The sequence below is a fragment of the Gossypium hirsutum genome, chromosome A11 (assembly GCF_007990345.1).
Source record: "Gossypium hirsutum isolate 1008001.06 chromosome A11, Gossypium_hirsutum_v2.1, whole genome shotgun sequence".
In the NCBI taxonomy this organism is placed as follows: domain Eukaryota; kingdom Viridiplantae; phylum Streptophyta; class Magnoliopsida; order Malvales; family Malvaceae; genus Gossypium; species Gossypium hirsutum.
This window is the reverse complement of record NC_053434.1, coordinates 100,211,011-100,216,010: the sequence shown is the minus strand read 5'-3', so window position 1 is coordinate 100,216,010 and position 5,000 is coordinate 100,211,011.

Here is a 5,000-nt window from a genome sequence, read left to right as displayed (position 1 = left end):
ATCCGGCGAGCCATCCCGGGATATACAAAACGGCGCAACGAGTACCTCCCCAATCCCAAAAGGTAGAATTCGGGTACCGTTGCATGTTCGGTACCCAATAATTAATGAATCGTCCCAAAGGTAGAATTCGGATACCGTTGCATGTCCAGTACCCAACAATGGATGAATCGTCCCTGTCCCTCCCCTTTTGCAACAAGAGCCTCCGACACCTTTGGCCCCCGGTCGTGCGGTAGCCTCGTACACTATCGGCGGCGTGTGCCATCACGTATTATGGGGCCATCGGGCAGCATCGACACCTTGGTGCATCGGATGTGCAGGAGGGTCGAGCACCAAAGCTAATTTTGGGCCCCCGTTGGTGCAGAAGCGTCGGCACCATAAAGTGTCCCTGTTTCAGACACATGAATGTTGTCTGGTAGCATATTGACCAAGTTTTTTTAGCTCTTTAGGGGGGGAGGTGATATTGAAGCGAGTAGGGGTTGTCCAGAGCACTACCCATGCCCATCTCATGCCCAGACGTCGGTGCCCCCCATCGCCGGTTAGGTTCCCGGCGGTTCTCCGGTGATCTATTCCGGAGGTGCTCCGGCGAGCTTTCCCGGCGGTGCTCCGATGAGTCATCCCAGAATATAAAAAACAATGCTACGAGTCATCTCGATCCCTCCCCTTTTGGAACAAGAGCCTTTGGCACCTTGGGCCCTTGGTCGTGCCGGAGCATCAGGGAACATTGGTAACCTAGGACGTCGATGGTGCCAGAGCATCGGCACATTGCTGCTTGGACGTGCTAGAGCCTTCGACGCCATCGACAACCTAGGACGTCGGTGATGTGAGAGCCTCGAGCAGCATCGGCACCTTGGTGCCTCGGATGTACGGGAGCCTCGGACACCATCGGCAAACTAGGCCATTGGTTGTACCAGAGCCTGGAGCACCATCGGTAACCTAGGCCTTTCGTCGTGGGAGAACCTCGGGCATCATCGGCAACCTAGGGCCCTGGTCATGCGGCAGCCTCGGGCACCATCGGCAACCTAGGCCCTTGGTCGTGCGAGAGCCTCGGGACCATCGGCAACTTAGGCCCTTGGTCGTGCAGGAGCCTCGGGCACCATCGGGACCTAGGCCCTTTGTCGTGCGGGAGCCACGGGCACCACGGTACCTAGGCTCTTGGTCGTGCGAGAGCCTCGAGTACCATTGGCAATCTAGGCCCTTAGTCATGCGGGAGCCTCGGGCACCATCGGCAACCTAGGCCCTTGGTCGTGCGGGACCCTCGAGCACCATCGGTGCCTAGACCCTTGGTAGTACAGGAGCTTCGGGCACCACCGGCGCCTTAGTGCTTGGATTTGCGAGAGCCTCGGGCACCATCAGCAACCTAGGCCCCTGGTCTTGCTGGAGCCTCGGGCACCATTGGCAACCTAGGCCCCTGGTCGTGCGAGAGCCTCGGGACCATCGGCAACCTAGGCCCCTGGTCGTGCGGGAGCCTCGGGCACTATCGGTAACCTAGTCTTCTGGTCGTGCGGAAGCCTCAGGCACCATCGGCAACCTAGGCCTTTGGTCGTGCGAGAGCCTCGAGACCATCGGCACCTAGGCCCTTGGTCGTGTGGGAGCCTCGAGCACCACCGACACCGTGGTGGTTAGATGTGCGGGAGCCTCGGACACCATCGGCAACCTAGGCCAGTGGTCGTGCGGGAGCCTCGGGCACCATCGGTAACCTAGGCCTTGGTCGTGCGAGAGCCTCGGGCACCATCGACACCTTGGTGCTTGGATGTGCGGGAGCCTCGGTATCCTAGGCCCTTGGTCGTCCAGGAGCCTCGGGCACCATAGGTAACCTAGGCCCCTGGTCGTGCGGGAGCCTCGGGCACCATCGGCACCTTGGTGCCTCGGATATGCGGGAGCCTCGAGCAGCATTGGCGCATTGGTGCTTGGATGTGCGTGAGCCCCGAACACCATAGGAAACCTAGGACGTTGGATGTGCGGGTGCTTCGAGCAGCGGGGGCACCCTGGTGCCTCGAATGTGCGGGATAAAGAAAAGTGTCCCCATTTCAGACATACGAATGTTGCCTGGTATCAGATTGACGAAGTTTTTTTAGCTCTTTAAGGGGTAGAGATTTGCTGCCCCCGACGTGGCCCCCCTCCAACCCGAGGTCGGGTGCGTCCGCAACCCCCACGGGGGTCGGATAGCCCCGCAATGACTCACAAATGGTGGTGGGTTGATCGCTGGCGCTAGTGGCCGGGGTGAAGATTTTTCGGCCGGTCAAGCCCGTGCCCATAGAAATGTAGCCAATGAGCCCAGGACCAGGTTCCCTATATCAGGCAAAGATCTCTTTGGGTGGCTTATGCATTGATATGGGCTCGAGCTTGGCTTGCCCATTCTCCCCCGTCATGTTAGGGACGCATTGTGCCCCCAAAGTCGGCGACCCATCGGCGCCTTGGCCTTGCCAAGGCCTTGCCTGCATTCGAAGTTGCCCGTGACCCCAGTACCAAGTCCCTTTGATGACAACGGCTCACTGGGGGGCGTAAGTTGAGTTTGTAGGCTCGGTCTTGGCTCGACCAAGTCCCGGTGGGATTTGTCCCTTGTAGTTCTCGTGCAAGCGGTTGTGGTGTGCCCTCGTTTCATTGTTCCTTCCGCTCCCCTACCAATACATTGGTTGGGTGGGTTGTTGGCCAGTGTGCGTGGGTGCTACTACTAGTACGCAATGGGCATATGAGTGGTGTTTTGGTTGTGTGTATTGGCAGGCTCCATCTCGTGCCCTTTGGGGTGCGTGGTGGACCACAATCGTGCCCTGTGTCCCGAGTGTGACCCCTTAAATCGGTGTGGCCTCGTCGATGCACTGGTGCTCGTTCGTGCTTTCGGATGCGGAAAATATTTTTGAGAGTAGGGTTTATGCCCTTGTCTCTCGATGCCTATGCATTTTGTCTCTTGACACGGACGATGCTCATGCTCTGTTATGACCTCTTCGTTGCTTATGCGGCTTGTTGAGAGCCATGCAGTGCCGACGTCGCGGAGGAATGCTACCTGGTTGATCCTGCTAGTAGTCATATGCTTGTCTCAAAGATTAAGCCATGCATGTGTAAGTATGAACAAATTCAGACTGTGAAACTGCGAATGGCTCATTAAATTAGTTATAGTTTGTTTGATGGTATTTGCTACTCGGATAATCGTAGTAATTGTAGAGCTAATACGTGCAACAAACCCTGACTTCTGGAAGGGATGCATTTATTAGGTAAAAGGTTGACGCGGGCTTTGCCTGTTGCTCTGATGATTCATGATAACTCGACGGATCGCACGGCCTTTGTGCCGGTGACGCATCATTCAAATTTCTGCCCTATCAACTTTCGATGGTAGGATAGTGGCCTATATGGTGGTGACGGTTGATGGAGAATTAGGGTTCTATTCAGGAGAGGGAGCCTGAGAAACGGCTACCACATCCAAGGAAGGCAGCAGGCGCGCAAATCACCCAATCCTGACACGGGGAGCTAGTGACAATAAATAACAATACCGGGCTCTATGAGTCTGGTAATTGGAATAAGTACAATCTAAATCCCTTAACGAGGATCCATTGGAGGGTAAGTCTGGTGCCAGCAGCCGTGGTACTTCCAGCTCCAACAGAGTATATTTAAGTTGTTGCAGTTAAAAAGCTCGTAGTTGGACTTAGGGGTGGGTCGGTCGGTCCGCCTCATGGTGAGCATCGGTCTGCTCGTCCCTACTGCAGGCGATGCGCTCCTGGCCTTAATCGACCGGGTCGTTCCTCCGACGCTGTTACTTTGAAGAAATTAGAGTGCTTAAAGCAGGCCTACGCTTGTCTACATTAGCATGGGATAGCATCATAGGGTTTCGATCCTATTGTGTTGGCTTTCGGGATCGGAGTAATGATTAACAGGGACAGTCAGGGGCATTCGTATTTCATAGTCAGAGGTGAAATTCTGGGATTTATGAAAGACGAACAACTGTGAAAGCATTTGCCAAAGATGTTTTCATTAATCAAGAATAAAATTCGGGGGCTCGAAGACGATCAGATACTGTCCTAGTCTCAACCATAAACGATGCCGACCAGGGATCGGCGGATGTTGCTTTTGAGGACTCCGCCGGCACCTTATGAGAAATCAAAGTCTTTGGGTTCCGGGGGGAGTATGGTCGCAAGGCTGAAACTTAAAGGAATTGACGGAAGGGCACCACCAGGAGTGGAGCTTGCGGCTTAATTTCACTCAACACGGGGAAACTTACCAGGTCCAGACAGAGTAAGGATTGACAGATTGAGAGCTCTTTCTTGATTGTATGGGTGGTGGTGCATAGCCGTTCTTAGTTGGTGGAGCGATTTGTCTGGTTAATTCCGTTAACGAATGAGACCTTAGCCTGCTAACTAGCTACACGGAGGTGATCCACCGTGGCTAGCTTCTTAGAGGGAATATGGCCTTTTAGGCCACGGAAGTTTGAGGTAATAACAGGTCTGTTATGCCCTTAGATGTTCTGGGCCACACGCGCGCTACACTGATGTATTCAACGAGTCTATAGCCTTGGCCGACAGGCCCGGGTAACCTTTGAATTTCATCGTAATGGGGATAGATCATTGCAATTGTTGGTCTTCAACGAGGAATTCCTAGCAACCGCGAGTCATCAGCTCGCGTTGACTACGTCCCTTCCCTTTGTACACATCGCCCGTCGCTCCTACTGATTGAATGGTCCGGCGAAGTGTTCGGATCGCGGCGAAGTAGGCGGTTCGCTGCCCGCGATGTCGCGAGAAGTCCACTAAACCTTATCATTTAGAGCAAGGAGAAGTTGTAACAAGGTTTCCGTAGGTCGAGGGCATGTCTGCCTAGGTGTCACACATCGTCGCCCCCATCCAACCCTGATCCCTCGGGACTCGGTTGGACCGCGGGCAGAAATTGGCCTCCCGTCCGCTCACAGCCAGCGGTTGGCCTAAATTCGAGTTCTCGACGACATAATCGTCGCGATGATCAGTGGTAATACTGTAAGCAATGTTGTTCGGAGTCGTGCGCGTTTGTCGATCGAGACC